This window comes from Scylla paramamosain, chromosome 17 (assembly GCF_035594125.1).
Source record: "Scylla paramamosain isolate STU-SP2022 chromosome 17, ASM3559412v1, whole genome shotgun sequence".
Classification (NCBI taxonomy): Eukaryota; Metazoa; Arthropoda; class Malacostraca; order Decapoda; family Portunidae; genus Scylla; species Scylla paramamosain.
In genome coordinates, this window is record NC_087167.1 from 12,248,259 (window position 1) to 12,272,500 (window position 24,242).

At 39.1% G+C, this 24,242-nt stretch overlaps 1 long non-coding RNA gene across 1 annotated transcript in view; it reads right to left on the reverse strand.

The window, feature by feature from the left end:
- Positions 1-24,242, reverse strand: part of LOC135108252 (uncharacterized) — a 151,782-nt gene that overhangs the window by 64,525 nt on the left and 63,015 nt on the right. Inside the window, exon 2 of the long non-coding RNA XR_010272174.1 lies at positions 9,201-9,257. This is a non-coding gene — a long non-coding RNA (uncharacterized LOC135108252). The remainder of the gene's footprint in view (positions 1-9,200; positions 9,258-24,242) is intronic.

Sequence of the window (24,242 nt, forward strand, 5' to 3'; positions counted from 1 at the left end):
GGTCATTGCTATAGAGATCCCACCGCACAAAAACATTTAGTCAATGTTCAACGTATCTACAGAAAAACAAACAGTGTTGCTATTGCTCTGATGTGAAGCCAAGACATACTCATGAGGAAGCAAAGACTATCAATCACTTGTTTCCTCCGCTACAGAAAACTAGTAACTTTCGCTTCTAGTTGTATATTTATGAGTACTGCTACGTTCTTTTATTATTATTATTATCATTATTATTATTATTATTATTATTATTATTATTATTATTATTACTACTACTACTACTACTACTACTACTACTACTACTACTACTACTACTACTACTACTACTTTAATTTCTACTTCTATTGCTATGTACAACAACCAGATCTTTCTCCTCACAATACGCCTCTCATCCTCCCCTCCTATCTCTCTCTCTCTCTCTCTCTCTCTCTCTCTCTGCTATTCTGAGTTAATCGATCATTCCCATCGCCAGAATAATAATTTTCCTGTACACAATATTAAAAATGTGAAGCATGTGATATTTATTACATACCACAGGATGCTGCAAGGAGTCTACTTCCCGAACAAATTAGTGGTGAAAAATGGATACAATATGAATAAAAGGCATAACACCATGTTTAGCTCAAAATATTATGGGTGAGTTTTACGTGCTGAACGCTTTGAAAAATGGCAATTATTACAATGGAAATAAAACTGCGAGGAATACGAGTATATATTGCTCTCCATATGATGCAGAAACGAGTGCTTTCCCAGTGTATGGATGCCGTTGTAATAAATATAAATAGTAGATGTAGATAGTACAAAAGGATAGATTTGTAGATTTGGCAGGTGTAAGTAATAAAGGGTGGGAGAGACCGCCGTAATGAAGAAATAGTAGATAAGGAAAGTACAAAGAGGTAGATTCGGCGAGAGATTTAAGTAACGTGCGGAAGAGATATCATAGAAAATTAGTGTAAGAGAAAACCATAACGAGTAGAGGAGAGCGGTACCTTGAGGTATATTTGGCAGGTGTCAGAAAATTAATAAAACATTGATATCCAAGAGAGTTAGCATAAAGGAAAAACGATAACAATAACAGGAATTAAATTTTATATTAGAAGAAAAAGAGAGAACAAAAGTCATAGAATTATTTATTTTGTTTATCTTCGTAATTAATTATAATAAACTTTAAATTTTCACTTCTCTTTCACCAACACAATTATTATTTATTTATGTATACTCTTTATCATACGACAATTATGCGATATAGAGTTTTCGCATCACAGCGTCACTGGTTCTAAGAAGGAAAGAAACTGTGTGTCAAGTGCAGCACGTTAATGATAAATGTGCCTCCGTGCTCTTCTATTACACATTTTTTTTGCATGTTTTTAAGTGTTCTTCAGTATACTGTTACTTATACTACCACCAGCGCTGCAACCTTGCAACAACATCATCAACGCTATTTAAACTATATCACCAAATAACACTTCAGCCAATACATCAACACACAACCACTGTATTAGCATCACTGTCACCACAATACCAACAACACTACTATAACAATATTTCAAAACTACTCTATATAATTTTCAAAGGAATGCACCTTCAGTAAGTCTTTTTGATAAGTTTTGTTGCCCTTGGCCACAACCCCTCTTAGATTAAAAAAAGTATCACACTCACTACTAGATTAATTACAACCACAATCTTCACGACTTCACTATCAAATAAAGACAAGGACATTGTTGCATGTACAGCATTCACAACACCACTGAAACACCACAACACCAACCTAACCTCCACTACAGCAGTACATGAATGCCATTATTACCACTTTCACGCCAATTCACAAACATATTCATTAATCACATCATATAGCTTACAAGAATAGGTGCGTGTGTGTGTGTGTGTGTGTAGGAAGAGAGGTGCTTTAATGAGACTAATGAACATATCTGTATATCAATTATTATTATATGGCAGGGATAATAAAAAAAGGACCTGTAAAAAAAGTAAATGAAAGTTTTTAATATATCATATCTGAATGAATTACTGCATTGCAAAGGATTATAGAAGATCATCCTACACTATTTTATGAAGAGTTTTGCACTAAGGATAATGGAGCGCTTCAGTTGTATTCCGGGAGACTATTTGGTTTAATTTCGCCAGAATGACAAGAGCGAGAAAGGGAAGTAGAAAAAGAAAATGGTTCTGCTTTTATGTTTTCTCTTTAACATAAAATTCGTACTTCTAATTCGATGGATGCTGTTACTGCCGCTGGTGTTGATATTACTGTTAATACCACTGCTACTACTACTGCTGTTGCTACTGCTACCTCTGCTCCTCCTAACCAGTAAGCTTATGTTTTTATGGACCACTATTACTACTACTGTACTACCATGATTACTTTAACACCACTATCATGATCACCATATCGTAGTCCTAAAACCATCACCACAGCCACTACAAGCATAACATCACCACATCAGCATTATGAACACCACCACAGCACTGTTATCACAATCGCCTCACATAACCACATTATGTATTACAAACGCAAGTGTGTATGTGGACTTGTTGGGGAAGCGACAGGTCCATTGGCAGGAACAATTATAAAACGAAACAATCGTGTGTGTGTGTGTGTGTGTGTGTGTGTGAAAAAGGAAGCCAGGCAGGAGTTGGAACACTCACAGGAAATACACGTTATGTTGGCATTCATCAGTTTTTTCCCACTCAAAGTCACCCAGCACCAGGTGTGATCTTCTTCCTCATTGATAAACATCTTTATACTCAGTCTCTTGTTGCTCCTCTGAAGCTTTCATGTCTCTTTTATAAAGTCTTCATCAAGAAGGACTGCATAACTTTTCTCTCAAACATTTGTATTATTGTTATTTTCCTCTGAAAGGCTTCCACCTTATCTTTTATTTCCAATAACTTCAATACACCAGCAAAGCCATCCGTCTTCAATCAATAGTTTCCTTTTTATTTTCCTGGTATCTTTCCTGCCAATCAGGCACTTCTTTTGTTGTCTTGAATATATATATATATATATATATATATATATATATATATATATATATATATATATATATATATATATATATATATATATATATATATATATATATATATATATATATATATATATATATTATAAACTCAACAATCTATATGGTGGACACAATATACACTTTTATGTTTGTACTTTTCGCTATTTTGGTCAATAATGACAATGAGAGGCAACATCTCTCAAACGGATTGAAGAACTTGGCTCCAGAATCTGTCTAAATAGTTTTCGAGCGTTTAAATACTTCCTTTGTCATTAATGTCTCTGAAAATTTATCCTCTTTTTTCTCTACAAACTGTCATAATAAAAAGGTGTACTCCTGTCAAGGCCGCTGCCGGTCACTCATGGCCTCAGGGCTAAATACGATATAGCAAAAGTGCGCCAATACTGTGGCGGTGCTTTGCTGAAGATTGATTCTCGTTTAATGTAATCAAGTTAATCACAGTCTAAAAATACCAGCCTACCCTCCCGCCGCCCGCGTACTCACTTTTACTCGAACGCTGACTTGTGCCCGTACAATAAATGCATGCAGATTGCAATATTGATATTTATTTTATTCCTTTGTCATCGACCTCCAACCTCTTTTGTCCGATATTTGCCACTCTCGTGTATCACTCGACCGTCCCCACAGCCATCATGAAATAGTGGTGCGCGTTTCTAGGAAAAACAAGTGAAGCTGGAATACCATGTTTGAACCTTCAGATAACCGGGTGTTTTGCGTTGCTTTCAGTCAGATCCTTCATGCTGCGGTCAAGTGGCCATAAGAAAGACGCTTTTTTTTTTTATCTGGAGAGAATACACAGTACTACTACTGAGGCATGAATAAACATTTTTTAATAGATTCTTTCTTTTACGCACGCCAAGCAATGAACACCGCAAAGGCAAGCAAGATTAGAACAAACTGGAAACATTTCACGCACATATCGCAAAGCTACCTCGGCATAATTTTTCTTTCCAGCTTTGCAACGCTGGAAATATTGTGGTGCGTCCTGTCATCACGCTCCTCGTGCCTTTTGCGCCGGTTTTGTGTTTTCATTGGTTTTGTGCCACCTGGCACAAAACCTGAACTAGAGAGGCTACAGCAGGAGGAGGCGATGCAAAACACTAGAATCACCGAACTAATGATGTGGGCTGACCTAAAGACAAACTTGGTGATGTGTGCGTTGTTTAAGAGAAAAGTGAATTCCCAATACCCCAATAAATTATCGTAAAAAGTCAAGGATCATACGACAAATAAATAGAAATAAAAAAAAAAAAAAAAAAAAAACACCAAACGAACGTATTGTGAAAGATTCTTCCTAGCTTAAATCCCTAGTCGGGGTCACTGTTTTTAATTAGCCTTTTTTTTTGTTTCTGTTTCTTTCTTTTGCTTATTTCTTTGTCTCTCAAGTCTTCTTAAAATGCAGTTTTTCCACTTTATCTTAAGTTTTCCTCTTCGCTTTCCTATCACCTCCGTATCTCAATAAAGAGAACATCCACAGTAAAGCGTAACAAAGAGTTCAGAAAAAAAAATGGAAGGAAACACACACACACACACACACACACACACACACACACACACACACCATATCACCACCGGCGCGCGCCTCCCTCGTCTCCCCGTCTCTACGTACACAAGTTAATAGGAAGCAACAGATGGTGATGCCTCAGGATCTATCTGGTGACATAAAAACTTTTCCCGGTGCGTGGACTCCTAATGGACGAGACACAGAAAGTAGTGATCAAGATGGAGTCTATTTTTGAACCAGCGCACGAAAGACGGCGGTTCTTAAAGACGACGAGACAGAGTGGAATGAGAGACAGCGATGTGTGCCAACCAGCAACTACGTAGAGTGAATGCATAAAAGTGGAGCACGTTATGTATATGACTACTGCAACGTGATGGATTTACCGGACGATAATTCAATGAGAGCAACATCGGCGGGGTTGGCAAAATGACCTCGTGAAAAAAAAAAAAAAAAAAAAAAAAAAAAAAAATATATATATATATATATATATATATATATATATATATATATATATATATATATATATATATATATATATATATATATATATATATATATATATATATATATATATATATATATATACATACTCGTATATATATATATATATATATATATATATATATATATATATATATATATATATATATATATATATATATATATATATATATATATATATATATATATATATATATATATATATATATATATATATATATATATATTAGTTTCTTTGGTGAATTGAATGACATGTGTACGGGCGATGTAAAAGGCGGGGATATTAGTGGAAGATAGACATTTATAGATTAATTTATTTTTTAGTTTAGAACCAGTGTATGCATAATTATTGAATGCATTTAAAAACAGGAGCAGATCTGTGCATTCTTGTTTTTCGATAATAAGTGCGTGAAGGGACGAGCGTGATGGAAAATGTGGAGGAGAAAAGCCGGTAATGTGAAGGAAGAGTCATTATGTCGCTGGCAGATGAGTAATGGCCTATAAATGAGTGATGTATGTAGATACGGGGAAGCATGGCAAAAAAACAGAACGTGAATACTGCAAAAATAGGGAGATAAAGCAGCTTAGAGGGATAAAAATACTGTTGTTATGCACAGTTTAAAAAATCGTTAGAGGCAACGGAAAGAATTGCGTCAGCGAGGGTGAGGGTTCACATACATTTACGAATGGCACGAAGCAGCTGAGCGCCGCCAGCAGGAGGAGTCATCAGAGGAAACAAACAATGCAAATGAACGTGTCATGAAACATGTATGTGTTGCGACGAGCGCATACAAAGGCATTCAGTGACGTGCACCAAATGACAGCGGTATAATGAGAGGAGGAATACACGAATACTTGTGTTGCCTGGCTATGGTAAAACACAAGACTGGAATAATGAAGCAGGTGCGCCAGCGAACTTGAAAGAAAAAAAAAAAAAACGAAGAAAAAAAGTATTTCGTGAATGAATCAAAATGTATGATGTTGCATTAACTCGTGAAAACCAAAGGTACCGAGGCGGGAGAAAGCAATAGAAGCGAAAAGCGACAGAAATTAATTAAAAAAGTTCCGCTGGAAGGAGCTCATGACTGCAAAGTTACACACAATTTCAACTTACACAGCAGCCGAAATTATTCGATCTTCACAAGGGGGTATTGAAACGGGACAATTGTTGTGGATTAATGGACTTTGAAATGGAATCGTAAATTTTTGGAGGCTTAAGTTCTGAGCGAATGGTGGGAGGCGTGACTCTTCTGAATGGACGATCAATAATGGGTGGCCAGGGATCGGGGGTGGCTGGCTTTCATCAGGTGGTGATCGTGAGGCTTAGGAGAGTGCGGGGAGAAAAGAGAAGGACCTGATGCGCGAGGAAAATGGCAAAGACGGTGGTCGAATGGTCGATGATAATAACAGCGATTATGATACATTGCGGTGGTGGTGACTGTGGGTAGTGATAACGGTGGTGATAGTGGTGGTTGTGGTGGTAGTGGCCGTGGTGGTGGTGGTATGGTGGTGATGAAGATACTGAAAACTAGGTTCTTTAATCCTTTTTTTGAGCGACTTAAATGATCTTAAACATTTTTCATTCGGGTTAGACGAGAAGAAAGGTTGCTATGGATTTTGGTATTGTGTGTGTGTGTGTGTGTGTGTGTGTGTGTGTGTGTGTGTGTGTGTGTGTGTGTGTGTGTGTGTGTGTGTGTGTGTGTGTGTGTGAGTGTGTGTGTGTGTTAGTAAGAATATAGTATACTAGATTGTAAATGCTTCTAGCCTTCCATAATAGTAATCAGCCTCTTCCTCCTTTTCCATTTCTCTAAATACTTTTCATCTCTCTTCGAAGTTTTATCACGAAGGTCCACGGTAACTCTCACGCTGATAAATACATACTCGAAGAATTACTAGTATGAAACATTTCACGTGGAAAAAGACATTCCTTTAAGACAGCATTAGCTTTTATACATATTGATGGTTGCACTGTGGTCACTTCCTCGCGGTAACTTCATACTGCTGCACATAGCACGTTTACCTATCCATATCACGCAATAGTATATAACGCATTGATTAATTCTGCTCATCCCCTTTATCTCCATTGCGTCTTTAGAGGGTACACCTTCTTGCACAACAGGGACCATCTCCTTCCCGCCTCGATGAGTCCTATAGACAATAACTAATTTGCAAGTGGCGAGAAGCATCCACCAACTAACACAATCCATCTTTATCACTTATGTCTCGCCGCCTGACTCGTGCATCCGACCTGCGAGCTTGACATTTATGATCCAAACAACACCTTCTCTTCCTGACCTGTTCGAATAATCAGTCCTAGATGTTGATGCTAAATGGGCCGCGTTGTGGTCACTCACTGTCAAATAATGTCAGCTTAAGTAAACACACGGCACATTATGAGTTGGTATCACGCCAGCAGCTCCCTCCCTCGTCACGGCTGTCCTGGGAGTCTCATCAGCAGCTCTTTAGACTCGTCTCCGAGAGGACTATTCCGCCTGAGCTGGTATAACCTCATTCTTGGTGGACAAGTCTCGTCTCCCTCCCTTTTGAATCAGTGTAATTAAATGAAACCTTCCTCTTCATATTTTGCCAGCCGCGCGATTCACCAGATTTAGGTAAATGAAAATATAATTAGATACAAAATAATACGTTGCTCAAGAAAATAATTCAAATAATTTCCAGGAAGACGGCGTTTTTTTTTTTTTTCATATGAATATCACTAATTTGAGCTCAAATGAATGATCAATAGGCTTTCACAATCAGGGTTCTCCCCATACATGTAACGCTGCCAATAATTAGAACAGTCTTTGTTGATTTTGATAAGCATAATGCACAATGGTAATACACCGCAGGGAGCACAGCACGGCTAAAATAATAATTCTGCACGGGGAGAACCAACGTCGATTGATGATGATTTGATTTGCTTTTCCTTTCCATTTGGTCACTCAGTTTATGTGATTTATAGAGTTCTGATCATGTTACAAGCCATTTGCGTGGTGTTCTATTTAACATCAAGTCTTTACTCAGTATTTCACGTGCCTTTTCCCAGTGAAGGAATATTACGTAAAAACCAGAGAAAATTAATTTATACTCCTTTACTTTATGTTTGCGCTAATATATACGAACTGTGTGGGCGAGTAATTCTAATAGTTATGAACGAAACATGTAGAAGGGAAGAAATTCAGGATGAAGTAGAGTATTATAATCTATTATAACATGTTTTCTTCTGAGGGAATGAAAAAGCTTGTAAATTAAACGTAAGAAAACAGTACTCTTCTTTTACCTTGTTTTATTATTATTATTATTATTATTATTATTATTATTATTATTATTATTATTATTATTATTATTATTATCATTCTTATTACTTAGGCCAGCTGTTGTGTAGCGAGCCAAGGGCGGGAGGAGTGTAGAGGTGTGCCAGTCACCATGTTTATTGCTCCTTGGTCGGCAGCTGGTCTTCGACTGACACCAGAATATTCTCTAGTCACTAATACACTTATAATTGATCCGAACAAGTATAAAGATTTGAGGCTTCGTATCAGTAACAGAATTCAGCACACAAACAATGTACCAGTTATTTACACTACATCATCCTAGGGCGCAAAAATAATGAAAACAAATCTAAGTTGCTAATCACGAAAAGCGAAAAAGAGTAAGGAAAATGAAAAGTTTGAGTCTATTAATTTTCCTCTCATTTGTCTCATTTTCGTCCATTCCTGATTAATTTTCCTTCCATGACACCTTCCCAGACCACACAATTTCTCCTCATCATTGAAACCTGACAGTCACACCACGGGAAAATATATGTGAGGTTCACTAATGAAATAGAGAGAACAGTATTTCCCTTTCCTATTAACTCTATCATTGAAGTCTTATCTATACTCATTCCGGATGACTATTCCTTTCACGACATCTTCCCAAACCACAAAAATTCTCTTAAAAACACAAAACACCACAAATACATTCTAATGAACTATTCGCCTTCTCTATTAACTATGCAACTCATGTCTCACCTTCACTCATTCATGTTTACTTTTCCTTCAACAGCACCTCCCAAACCACATAAATTATCGCAACCGCAAATTCATCTCAGTCAAAATATAAGACCCTGTAATGAGATAAAGAGAATAAAATCTTTCACTTATACTCACCCCTTCTGCTCATGGATGTCAGTAACGAGTCATCCACCTAAGATAGTCCCAAGCGTCCTGGAAAAGACAAGGGTCACGGTCACACTGAAGTTAGATACATCCACGGCAGCGCAATTACCGCGGCGATGCAAAACACAGTTATTATTCCAATCAGGGAAGAACAGGAGGATGGGAAAAGATGAAAATAAATGTGAGTGGATGTTGTGAAGTGGAGGGAGAGATGGCGCCTGAGGAAACTAGACTGGATTTACATGTGTGTGTGTGTGTGTGTGTGTGTGTGTGTGTGTGTGTGTGTGTGTGTGTGTGTGTGTGTGTGTGTGTGTGTGTGTGTGTGTGTGTATGGGGGACGGGGAGGGGTGGGGGACGTCAACTTCAAACTCAAACAGTTTATTGTCAGATAGTACACACTAACAATATACATATAAACTCGCATGTTAGATTCTTACTACATGGAAAGGTCTGCTAAAAATATCCTCGTTAGTAGATTTAGATAGGTAAGTGTGTGTGTGTGTGTGTGTGTGTGTGTGTGTGTGTGTGTGTGTGTGTGTGTGTGTGTGTGTGTGTGTGTGAAATAAATGGAGGTTGAAGACTAACGAAGAGCTATGAAGCCATACAAAAAAAAAAAAAAAATCACTAAACACATTTCACAAAAATCAAAGAAACAACAAAACTGCACAATAATGTACCGCTGCAGCAGAAACTTAAGCGGAAGGTACATCATAAGACGATACTTTGAAGCGGACGAATGTGCTTAAGTTTTCATGTTATTTAAGCAAAGAGCATATATAGCAATAGTTAAAAAAATAAATAAATAAAATAAATAAAAAAATAACAAGATTCAAGTATGAAAAGAAGACTCAAAAGACAACTGCCTTTTACAAAATTCAATTTATTCACTGAAGAACATTAGCAGAGGCGTATACTACATCATTCTCCTGTTGATGGAGGTTTGATAAGAGTAACGAGAACCTGACAAAAAACAAGGACAAGAGGGATTACAGCAGTCCTCTTCCTCTCATTTAGTGCGACTCAGGGTAGAGGAATGATTCAAGTGTAATTAACCTTTTATTGCTATGTCGTCCTGTATTAACACTGAAAACCTTGTAAAAAAAATAGTTTGCATGGACGCATGAAAAAAAGAAGAGAATGTGGAATCAAATTAACATTTTCTAGATGACAGAACTATTTAAGAGAGTAAAGTAACAAGTAAATGAACATAAGCGTCTAAAAACTGTGATTATAGGAGGGAAAAAAAAAAAAAACATGTAATAAAAAGCTTAAGGAAAGGATATATAGAAATAGGGTCTCATTTTTTTTTTTCTTCTTTTTGAGACCTCGCGTCCACAGACACGTTAATTTTCCCGCAGCAGTACAATTTTACATAAAATGAAAAGCAAAAGTAAAACATTACCGAAAAGCTTTTAAGCCTTTGAGCAAAGCACAAAACAATTAAAAAAAGGTTACGCAGCAAATACACCCCGCCGCCTGCCCTTGATGAAAGCGGCCTTACTCCAGAAGGCATGAAGTGGCAAAATTGTATGAATTACTATTGAAACACTGCAGGGATTTTGTGTAGTGTGATGTGTGGTGGTGGTGGTGGTAGTGGTAGTGTGTGTCTGTGTGTGTGTGTGTGTGTGTGTGTGTGTGTGTGTGTGTGTGTGTGTGTGTGTGTGTGTGTGTGTAAAAGAGAGAGAGAGAGAGAGAGAGAGAGAGAGAGAGAGAGAGAGAGAGAGAGAGAGAGAGAGAGAGAGAGAGAGAGAGAGAGAGAGAGAGAGAGAGAGAGAGAGAGAGAGAGAGAGAGAGAGAGAGAGATTCCCAACTTTCTTGAATTCTTTGATGCTGCTGCCTAGTGCTGTGCCTTGCTTGTCACTTCGCTCAGTTCAAAATCAAGACAAAACCAATCAGCGACCCTCGGTGAGTAAGCTGAGTCCTCCAGGAGAGTGTTTGAACGTGGCACATACTCGTATGAAGGTACCTCTCCAAAAAGTCATTGTAAGCTGTTGTTTATAAATATGCAACATTTTACAGAGAACATTACAGTTTGGTGCATGTGAAATATTTTGAACACACACACACACACACACACACACACACACACACACACACACACACACACACACACATAGCGTATGTTTGTTTATCAGTCTGTCTTTCTCTCTCTATTAGTCTCTCTCTCTCTCTCTCTCTCTCTCTCTCTCTGTGTGTGTGTGTGTGTGTGTGTGTGTGTGTGTGTGTGTGTGTGTGTGTGTGTTTATCACCCTCGTCATCTCCATCCTCTCCTCTTCCTTACCATTACCCTTGTCACCATCACCATCATTCTCATCATCATCACCATCATTCTCATCATCATCACCATCATCACCATCACCACCATCATCACCTTCAGCACCTCCCTTCGGCCTCAGTGCGGTACAGGTCGTCACATCACCACCGCGTCACAGTGAGTTTGCCTGATGGTGCTGAGGTCATGCCATCGCCACATTATCGTCATTAATTAGGGTCCTGACGCTTGGCTGGCGGCTATTGGCGTTATCATCCCTGCTGCCATCATTATCATCACCACCACCATCATCATCAGTATGGGCAGAATCATCACTGTTCTTAATTTTACTATCCATTTTTTTTTATTTCGTTAGTAGTCACTGTCATCATTATCATCATCACCATCATCATCATCACCATCAGTATGGACAGAATCATCACTGTTTTTAATATTACTATCCACGGGGGTTTTCATTTCGTTAGAAGTAGTCATTATTATTACCATCATCACCATCATCATCATCATCAGTATTGTCATGGTCATCACTGTTTTTAATATCATCCTCATCATCTACTGGAGTTTATGTGATTTTGTAAGGAGGTTGCATTTGTCGTCGTCATTGTCATCATCATCACCATCGCCATCATCAGTATGGTAAGGATCATCATGGCTTAGTATTATCACTATCATCCACTGAAGTAATTTCGTTAAGATGTGGTAATTATTATCATCATCATCATCTTTCATCATCATCTACTGGAGTTATTTCATTAGGATTTGGTTAATGTCATCATCATCATCAACATCACCGCAGTCATCATCCCACCACCACCACCACCACGGGCAAGGAGCAGTAATAAGCTCTGCATCACCGGCAAGAAGGATAAACAAGCGGGAAGGCGTAATTAAATGACCTTCCAGCCAAAACCCCCGCTGCGTTGACCTTTCTCATCCCTTAGATTAGTGCTGGGATCCTGCGCCAAATCTGCTCTTTCAGGTCACACTGGGCTACCATGTGTAAGAAAGTATAAAGGACAGACAGATAGACCATTACATACATACACATCAACAGATCCATGTACGTATTCATGTCTACGAACATACACACATCAGTAGACACAGAAATACACACGCACACATACACAAGATCACACGGAGCTGGGGAGCATTAAAATGTATAAAGGGCACCATAGATAGACTGTTATTATACATACACATCAACAGATTCATGTACGTATTCATATATCTACCTAATTACCTGCACACACTCACACACACACACACACACACACACACACACACACACACACACACACACACAGACCATCTCCCTGCCGTGTATTCGCAGCCTGGCGTGCTTCCACATCGATCCACAGTGACAAAAGTCTACAGTGATATTTTGTTGGATTCTCACAAATTCTCGGCATTTCCCGCCAACTACACTAAATTCCTGGACGCTCTCATTTTTGGACGCGTGACGAGGCGAGGCCATTCCCTTACTGTGACGTGGCCGCGGCGTGTGGGGCGAAGGAGGAGGGGACTGAGGGAAGAGGGTTAGTGGTAGCGGTGGTGGTGGTGGCGGTGGCGGACTGCGGCTTTGTTCAAGGTAGAATGGAAGCTGAAAGGCACAGGATCTGGTCTGGATCACCATGTGTTGTGTTTGTGTCGTGTTACTCTTGTGTCGGGGGTGGCGGTAGCGGTGTTGTCATTGTTGCGTTGCTCCTGCGTCCAAATGCTGTGTTGTCCTGGATGGTGTGTGGGACGAGTTACGTTATTATAGATGCTAGTGCACAGTACTTGACGAGCAGATACCATTGTAATCCAGTCATCCAGTCTCTCTCTCTCTCTCTCCTCTCTCTCTCTCTCTCTCTCTCTCTCTCTCTCTCTCTCTCTCTCTCTCTCTGCAGAAACACCAAGCATGTATTTTGTTTCTCTTATTATAGTTAGAATTCTACAGTCTATGACATGCCATATATAATAACCTAAAGTACAGAAGACGACATGCCCAAGGAAGGCTTTTTTTTTTTATTTCAACTTCGAGCAAGTCATTCCGGCTGAGCTCCTGACTTCCAGCTGTTGGGCCAAGTTTATAGGGCGTGGAAACTCTGCGTCATTTGCAAGCTGCAGCCTTGAAATTTGTGTCTGATAGATGCAGCATATGTTTATTCATGAATGCATGAAAATAGTGTCGCCATTGGAATGTGTGATAAGAGTAGTAGAACCTGGCACACTCATTACTTAGACTTACATAATGTTGTCGTGAGGAGAGATATTTAGGACGCGGGAAGGATGAGAGGTATTAGTGTGGGTGGCCAACAGTAATCGTGCAAAAAAGGCACGTGAAGAAAGACTTGAGTATGCAGCTTTCATAATGCGGGTGGCTAGTTTTCTTTTCTATCTTACAGAATAAATTTTGTAAAGGATGAACTAAATGTGACCCACGAAGGAGTGCATGAGCGAGGATTTCCCAAGCCTGCATTTAGTTCTGTTCCATTCCATCAGCCGTGTGGCAGCGTATCATATGTTATACGATTATGAGAGTCTTGAAAGACTACACAATAAACATTTGCATAATGTACCTATTGCTCATTGCTGACTTTCAGCTAGACATACACTCAATAACAGCTTTCACTGGAATATGAATGGAACTTCAAAATCACTCAAAAAAAAGAAAAAAATGTATGGATGTATGTAAGTATATATATATATATATATATATATATATATATATATATATATATATATATATATATATATATATATATATATATATATATATAATTATTTATATATATATATATATATATATATATATATATATATATATATATATATATATATATATATATATATATATATATATATATATGTTACAGTCAATACCTGAATCCAGACAATTTGTAAAGTGACTTATTTTTTCAGGCAATTTGTGAACTGCCTGGTTAGGTTAGGTTAGGTTAGGTTAGGTTAGGTTAGGTTAGGTTAGGTTAGGTTAGGTTAGGTTATAACCTAACCTAACCTAACCTAACCTAACCTAACCTAACCTAACCTAACCTAACCTAACCAGGCAGTTCACAAATTGCCTGAAAAAATAAGTCACTTTACAAATTGTCTGGATTCAGGTATTGACTGTAACATATATATATATATATATATATATATATATATATATATATATATATATATATATATATATATATATATATATATATATATATATTTTCAGAAACACACTTGTATATTACCTTAATGGAGAGAGTGTGTTGTGGCTGTCTGTTGCACTAGGATGGATGTGACGATGATTTCAATGGATATCAGTGCTTGTGTGAGTGTGTTAATTAACCTGTGTGTGTGTGTGTGTGTGTGTGTGTGTGTGTGTGTGTGTGTGTGTGTGTGTGTGTTTGTAGTGTAGTGTAGTGTAGTGTTGATAGCGGTGCAATATTTCCAAGACTGCATGAGCTGTACATGTATACGTATACCGCAATATACTCGCATACTAATATTCAAGGCGAGCGACGTGTGTTGTTGTATCGCATCAGGTTTCGGGGACTACACACCAACAATTACCCACACCACTTGTCTGGCTGCGTCGTTGCCTGTCCACTAACCACATGTCATTCTACAGCACAATCAATACAAGTATGTCATGTCTTCCGTGATGAAGTCTGCCGAGTAAACAACTTTAATATTTATAACAGAACATTTCCACCCTTTGGTATGTGTAGTGACTAACAAATTCTGTCATCGGGAAGTGATTTGTTGCTCTATAACTCAAAAATTCTCATGCATTACATCTATTACACCCCTCCCCCCCAAAAAAAAAAAATACTGCCATACAGATCGAGATACACCACATGTACAAAAAAATAGAAAGATTAGAGAATTTACAAAAAAAAAAAAAAAAATACAGAAAAATTCAATGAACAGAAAAATATCACAGTCGAGAGAGAGAGAGAGAGAGAGAGAGAGAGAGAGAGAGAGAGAGAGAGAGAGAGAGAGAGAGAGAGAGAGAGAGAGAGAGAGAGAGAGAAGAGAGAGAGAGAGAGAGACCTCTCCTCTCCCAGAGCCTAGTAATCAGCACCAGCGCCTACTGTGAGCTTATTATAACCTCATCTAGTCAGCTGCAGCCGGGGACTTTACCTCGAGTGCTTTTTCGTTGTAAGAAGAGGAGGAAAAAAATCTAGAACTGTTCTGCCGTCTCAGTTTGCAGGCTTTGTTCTCCTTGAGTAGTCATTTTCCGACCATCATCATTTTTTCCTTCTTTGTGTGTGTGTGTGTGTGTGTGTGTGTGTGTGTGTGTGTGTGTGTGTGTGTGTGTGTGTGTGTGTGTGTGTGTGTGTGTGTGTGTGTGTGTGTGTGTGTGTGTGTGTGTGTGTGTGTGTGTGTGTGTGTGTGTGTGTGTGTGTGTGTGTGTGTGTGTGTGTGTGTGTGTGTGTGTGTGTGTGTGTGTGTGTGTGTGTGTGTGTGCAAAACTTGCACTCTACATTTTCTATAGAGAAATTTTTTTTAAATTTCAATTATTTTTTCCGGTTCACATTGCATTTCTCATAATCTTCACTGAACTATAAATGTATTTTTAATTTCTTAACTAACAAATTTTTTTTTTTCTGTCCACATATTCTGCATTTTTATTCCTCCTTCCTCTTCACCAGGGTCTTTCTATTCATTCAAATAACAGCGTCCCACTTCCCTCAGTTTTTATAATGAATCTTCTTTAATCTTGGTGTTCTAAGTCGTCAAGGGAACCCGAGGAAACTCAAGACTGCTGGTCTCTTCTTCGACATGTGAAGGTCAGGAACGCGTTCTTAAACATTTTCTGCTCTCATAAGAGCTACATTCTCCAATTTTGTAGTAGTTTTTTGGTCCTTTTTCCTTTAGGGACTGGCACCTCAGTTTTTTTTTTTTCTTTTCATGAGCCCAGTGATCCGCTCACATAAAAAAAATATTCAAAGACTATATCAATAATTAGATTTATCATCATGGAATTTTTTTCCAGGTGACGATTCAGAATACATATAAAACTAGAATGACTGAAACGTCCTTCAAAAACATGGGACATATCCACTAGAGTGACTAGACCGTGTTAACAATAATGGAAAGAAGACGTATCTTGAATGTTTTCTTATTGGTGATGCAGAATACATATCAAATTATCGCTAGAATCACAGAAATATTTTTCGAAGTCTCAATAATATCCACAAGAACCAGTTGGAAATAGTCGAAAGAAGACATAGCATGGATGTTTTCGCATTGGTGATGCAGAACACATTAAACTATCGCTAGAATCGTGGGAACGTCCTTGAAAACAGTTTCCAGCAGAATTTGTTAAAAGTGGCTGAAAAAAAATACGCTGATACTTGTAAGAAAAGGATCTCATTTATTCACAAATCTATTTACAAAAGCAGACATATTATTAAGCAGACTGAATTCACTAACTAATGTTTCTGCCATACACCAGTGTCCTGATAACGTAATCAACCAACCACTCCGTCAGCCGATCTATCCACTCCCTCTCCTCCCCTCTGCCTCACCAGCGCCCTCTCCCAGCTTCCCTCCTCGCATTTGTTCCTCTATCTGCCTCTATGTTTCACGTGTTGTAACAATCAAGATTTCTTTCCCGGCCATATAAAAATCTGATCCCATCCAGAGGATTTCCCTACAGTTCCTCGTGTTCAATTTCCGGTGGACATTTTTTGTTTGAACTTTATTTAGCAATGCCGCCTGTTTCCATTTTTGAGGCGCGAGGAGAGCGCCACTCGAAAAACTGCAGCTTATTTATTTTCTCATTCGCCGAGTTGCAAAATGTAGGACTGTCTTGCATTATGAGATATGATGTATGTGTATGTGTGTGTGTGTGTGTGTGTGTGTGTGTGTGTGTGTGTGTGTGTGTGTGTGTGTGTGTGTGAGAGAGAGAGAGAGAGAGAGAGAGAGAGAGGGAGAGAGTGAGAGAGAGATGGAGAGAGAGAGAGAGAGAGAGAGAGAGAGAGAGAGAGAGAGAGAGAGAGAGAGAGAGAGAGAGAGAGAGAGAGAGAGAGAGAGAGAGAGAGAGAGAGCTGCAACCCATGTTGAAACATTCAAAAGAAAAAAAAAATCAACATGAAAAACAGGAGCAGCAGTGACAACCATAACAACAACAACGGCAACAACAACAACAACAACAACAACAACAACAAAAACAACAGCAACAACAACAAAAACAACAGCAACAACAACAACAACAAAAACAACAGCAACAAACAACAACAACAAGTGCAATATCACCCTGGAATAGCTTAACACACCAAACAATATCAAAATGCACTCACACGCCGAATACATACACATACTCGTACGAGTATACATCCGTCTCTTTGAACAATACCGTTTTGTTGCCTCATCTAAAGGAAAAGGGGACCAACAATAATTCATTACAATAACACAACCAGTCTGCCAATGAAACCTCTACGTAGGTGAATAACATGAGAGACAAGCACACATGGTGAAATGCCTCGGGGATTGGGAACGCCTGCTGTAGGAATGCTTTGGAGAACACAAATTCAAGTGAAAAAATGATAAAATTCTGACAACACCAAGTTATATCAAGCCTTGTCATTGTGTTGAAAAGACAGCAAATTTAATACATAAATTCGCTTTGAAGGAAATGAGAAGAGAGAACAGGGACGAAGCTGAGAAAAGGACAGAGAAGCAAAGAAGGGAGGGAGGGAAGAGGAAGGGAGGGAGGAAGGGAGCCAAGGAGCTTACATTGAGTAGATAAAAATGGATTGAAGAGACGGTGCGAAACAGAAGATCTTGAGGCACTGACATTGAAATAATATGCGACTAAAACCCTTCGCACTTCACTGCAGAGAACGTTGTTACGGTGAAGTGATGTCACAGAGAGAGAGAGAGAGAGAGAGAGAGAGAGAGAGAGAGAGAGAGAGAGAGAGAGAGAGAGAGAGAGAGAGAGAGAGAGAGAGAGAGAGAGAGAGAATATTGCGTGTACAAGTATTTTTAAAGTGTATTGTATAAAGTGTTTGTCCGTCTGTCTGTCTGTCTGTATGTATGTATGTGTCACTAGGGACAAGTTGACATCGATGCGTTCTCTCTCTCTCTCTCTCTCTCTCTCTCTCTCTCTCTCTCTCTCTCTCTCTCTCTCTCTCTCTCTCTCTCTCTCTCTCTCTCTCTCTCTCTCTTGCTTAACCCACTCCACCAGGGAAGCTACAGTACGAGAAAAAGAGAGAGGTAGAGGCAGGAGGCAGGAAGGGAGGGCAGTTCTGAGACGCATCCTCCCATCTCATATACGCTCAAATGAAAACCCGCACTAGACTTTGGAAGTGCCACCTTTCCCTCCCCGCACCGCCAAACGACCTATTCCGGGACTTCAAGGAAATAAAAATGCTGGCTCCTCGCGTCGTCCGCCATCAGGTCACCGTCCATCGGGAGTAAGAAGTTCAGGCCACGAAGCGCATAGGTCACTGCTCTTGTCTCTCTGCTGAATGTGCTACTACTAGGTGGATGGTGTATTGCTATGACTTAATCTTACTTCTTAGGTCTCGTTTCAATGTGTGAATATATATTATTGTTGTTTGTATTTGTTGTATGTTGTTGTTGTTGTTGTTGCTGCTGTGTACGTAATATCAAGCTTATTTTCTCTGCCTCTGTTTTTCTGTTTGTTTCTATATCTCTGCCTCTGTGTCTCTTTGTCTATGTTTCTGTCTATGTCTGTCCATCTCTCTCTCTCTCTCTCTCTCTCTCTCTCTCTCTCTCTGTGTGTGTGTGTGTGTGTGTGTGTGTGTGTGTGTGTGTGTGTGTGTGTGTGTGTGTGTGTGTGTGTGTGTGTGTGTGTGTGTGTGTGTGTGGTGTGTTGCAACCTACTCTACCTCAAAACCACAGTCTCGCGGTAACGTTTCCACAATATTGAATTAAATTTTACATTTTAAATATAATAAAAACATTTACATCCCATTATGATACAATGAGTGGCGGTTGTGAAACTTAATAATATTGCAATAAAAAGTGCACACACAAATAAAAAAAAAATGTACATAATATCAGTAAAGCCGGTTCTAAAACTCACAATATAACTAATTACTTTTACCATGAAAATGTCAAACTCATCAAACCCATTGACATTCATTATGTATTCAAGCACATACGAAGAGAACTGAACTCTTAAAAACGTATAATAATTCATATACGACACAAGGAAACTGAAATTACGAGTAGACCCAACAAAATAATGTTAATAATAATAATAATAATAATAATAATAATAATAATAATAATAATAATAATAATAATAATAATAATGATAATAAGATTATACATGGAATAAGATTATACATGAAATTTGCTTTCTGATCTCTCAAAAAGCAGTAATGAAAGTCATATACGTATGCATACATATATCATACAATTAACACATTTTTAAAGATATTAAAAACAAACATTAAAAGCTAGTATTTCGAGTTTGAGAATCAACTCTGGCCGGTGCAACATGTGGAGCACGTAGCTAGATATAAAAAAAAAAATATACAAAAAGAAAGGTAGGTGGATACACAGACAGACAGACAGACAGACAGACAGATAAATAGATAGATAGATAGAGTCGCGGTCAAGGGAACTAAGTGTTGCATCACCGCATTCTGCCAATCTCCCCTTCAGCACTATGTCCGAACCCGTGTATGTGGTACGCCTTAGAAATTCTTGTCACTTTTAATAATATATACTTGTGAATATAGTCAAATAATAAGATATTTATTTATTTATTTTTTGTGTAGGAAGGGAACTGGTCAAGGGCTACAAGAATGCAATAAAAAAAAAAAAAAGGCCCACTGAGATGCCGGTCCCCGAACAGAGTCGAAAGCGGTAGTCAGAAATTACAGGATAAGTGTCTTGAAACCTCCCTCCTGAAAGAGTCCAAGAAGGTGGAAATAAAGAAACAGGTAGGGAGTTCCAGAGTTTATCAGAGAAAGGGATGAATGACTGAGAATCCTGGTTAACTCTCCCATTAGAGAAGTGGACAGAATATGGGTGAGAGAACGAAGAAAGTCTTAAAGTCTTCTGCAGATAGGCCGCGGGAGGAAGGGGGCATACAGTTAGTAAGATCAGAAGAGCAGTTGGCATTAGAAATAACGGTAGAAAATAGCAAGAGATGCAACACTGCGGCGATAAGAAAGAGGATGAAGACAGTCTGTTAGAGAAGAGTTGAAAGACGAAAATCTTTTGGTACCACCCTGTCTAAAAGAGCGGTATGAGTGGAGCACCCAGCATACATGTGAAGGATACTCCATACATGGACGGATAATGCCCCTGTATAGAGTTAGCAGCTGGGAGAGGGGAGTGAGAAAAACTGACGGAGACGGCTCAGAATGCCAAACTTCATAGAAGCTGTTTTAGCTAGAAATGAGATGTGAAGTTTCCAGTTTAGATTATAAGTAAAGGACAGACCGAGGATATTCAGTGTAGAAGAGGGGAACAGTTGAATGTCACTGAAGAAGAGAAGATAGTTGTCTGGAAGGATGTGTCGAGCTGATAGATGAAAGGAATGATCTTTTGAGGCATTGAACAACACTAAGTTTGCTCTGTCCCCAATCAGAAATTTTAGAAAGATCATTAGTCAGGCGTTCTGTGGCTTCCCTGCGTGAATTGTTTACTTTCTGAAGGGTTGGACACCTATGAAAAGACGTGGAAAAGTGCAGGGTGGTATGCGTAGGAGTAGATAGGACAAGAAGTTTGGCTTAGATCACTGATGAATAATAGGAAGAGAGTGGGTGACAGAACAGAACCCTGAGGAACACCACTGTTAATAGATTTAGAAGAATAATGAATGTCTACCACAGCAGCAACAGAACGGTCAGAAAGGAAACTTGAGATGAAGTTACTGAGAGAAGGATAGAAGTCGTAGAAGGGTAGTTTGGAAATCAAAGCTTTGCGCCAGATTCTATCAAAAGCTTTTGATATGTCTAAGCCAGCAGCAGAAGTTTACAAAAAAAAAAAAAAAACTAAAAGACGATGACCAAGACTCAGTAAGGAAAGCCAGACCACCAGAGCAGCCTTGACGGAACCCATACTGGCGATCAGATAGAAGGTTGTGAAGTGGTGGATGTTTAAGAATCTTTCTGTTGAGGATAGATTCAAAACTTCATATAGGCAGGAAATTAAAGCAATAGTATGGTAGTTTGGGAGATTAGAAAGGTCACCCTTTTTAGGAACAGGCTGAATGTAGGCAAATTTCCAGCAAGAAGGAAAGGCAGATGTTGATAGAAACAGTTGAAAGAGTTTGACTAGGTAATGTGCAAGCACGGAGACATAGTTTCGGAGAACAATAAGGGGTACCCATCGGGTCCATAAGCCTTACCGAGGGTTTAGGCCGGCGAGGGCATGGAAAACATCACTGTGAAGGATTTCAATGGATAGCATGAAATAGTCAGAGGGTGGAGGAGAGGGAGTAACAAGCTCTGAATCATTCAAGGAAGAGTTTTTAGCAAAGGTTTGAGCGAAGAGTTCAGCTTCAGAAATAGATGAGATGGAAATGGTGCCATCAGGTTGAAATAAAGGAGGGAAAGATGAAGAAGCAAAGTTACTGGAGATGTTTTTGGCTACATAACATAAGTCACGAAGGAAGTTAGATCTTGAAATATTTTGACACTTTCTATTAATGAAGTTCTAGTTAGAGAACAGACTTGGCATCATTCCTGGCAGAAATATAAAACGCACAAGATTCAGGTGGTGGAAGGCTCAAGTAACCTTTGTGGGCCACCTCTGTATCATGTATAGCACGAGAAGGGGCTGTGTTAAACTAAAGTTTGGAAGGTTTAGTTCGAAACAATGAGTGAGAAATGTACGTCTACATGCCAGACACTATCAGCTCTGTTATGCGCTCAGCACAAGGAGACGGGTCTCTGACATGGAAGCAGTAGTCATTCCAAGGAAAACCAGTATAATACCTTCTCAGGTACCCCCAACTAGCAGAGGCAAAACGCCAGAGGCACCTCCACTTTGTGGAATCCTGAGGAGAGATTGGAGCGATAGGACAAGATACAGGTATGAGACTGTGACCGGAGGATCCCAACGGAGAAGAAAGGATAATAGCATAAGCAGAAGGATTAGAGGTTAGGAAAATGTCAAGAATGTTGGGCGTATCTCCAAGACGGTCAGGAATACGAGTAGAGTGTTGCACCAGTTGCTCTAGATCGTGGAGGATAGCAAAGTTAAAGCTAGTTCACCAGGATGGTCAGTGAAGGGAGAGGAAAGCCAAAGCTGGTGGTGAACATTGAAGTCTCCAAGAATGGAGATCTCTGCAAAAGGGAAGAATGTGCTCCAATAAATTTCTTATAGTCAGAGGAGTTAGGTGAGAGGTATACAGCACATATAAATTTAGTTTGAGAGTGACTCTGTAGTCGTAGCCAGATGGTGGAAAACTCGGAAGATTCAAGAGCGTGGGCATGAGAGCAAGTTAAGTCGTTGCGCACTTAGATGCAACATCCAACTTTGGATTGAAAAGGGGGATAGAAAAAGCAGGAGGGAACAGAAAAGGGGCTACTGTCAGTTGCCTCAAACACTTGTGTTTCAGTGAGGAAAAGAAGATGAGGTTTAGCAGAGGACAGGTGGTGTTCTACAGATTGAAAAATTAGATCTAAGACAGCGAATGTTGCAGAAGTTAATAAAGAAAAGTTGAGGGGAGTGTCAAAACACTTAGGATTGATACCAGAAGAGTAATCCGACTTGGGGGACATTTGTGGTCCCCCAGATGGGGACTCCGAGGCTGGTGTAGGAGTCCCCATACTGATTATGAATTTCGAGTGAAGGGTGTGTGTGTGTGTGTGTGTGTGTGTGTGTGTGTGTGTGTGTGTGTGTGTGTGTGTGTAATTACGTGCATGTAGTTTTGTGTGAAGGAAGAGAGTTGCCTTTAGAGGGCAGGTTGTGACTGGCCCCTTGTGTTGTGAAGTACAAAGGGAAACGCTCAGTAAGGTCACAGCTGGGTTTAATGATAAGTTCACAGCACCCGCTTATCTAGTGCTTTAGACCTCACTGGAAGTAATTATCGTTTCAGCAGGTGTCTACTGCTTCCTCCTAAGTTGCCTGTATATATCATCAATAGTAGTGATAAATGATAAAGCTTACCGCATGCACGGTTTCAGAAGACTACGTTGCTAAAGTACGATTATGCAACCTACAGTTCCTGCGACCGCTTTCATAGACAGACAGACACACACACACACAGACAGGCAGACAGACAAACAGATAGATCGGTATCGCCACCTTTAAACTGAAACAGAAACCATTGCAAATTTACGTATTCAAAACCACAAGGTCTTCTTATGCAACAGTATTGCATATCGTAAAGGAATTCTGCAAGGAACAGCAGTGCGACAGACCACTACTTTATAAACAGAAATACAAGACCCAGCGCTGTTCATTAAATACTTGCACATCCGCTCCTACCTAACTCATATTTGAGAGCATTACCATTATAGTCCCCATCAAATCCCTGCCTATCATTCCCATAATGCAGTGAAGAAACAGGTTAATATTAACTCTTTCACTGTCTGACCGTTTTTACCATAATCACCAACAACTTTTCAGATATCAATCCCTGAGTACCCCTTAAGAAAGGAGACTGAAGGCTTAGGTTAAGATGGGACTTGATAGAGATTTTTAAGTGGTTTAAGGGGATATGCCAAGGGTGACGTAAGCAAAATTCTCAACAATCAGGACTGAACAAGAAATAATGGGTTTAAGCTTGAAAAGTAGATAAAAAAAGAAAAGAGAGATAGGGAAGAATTGGTTATCAAATA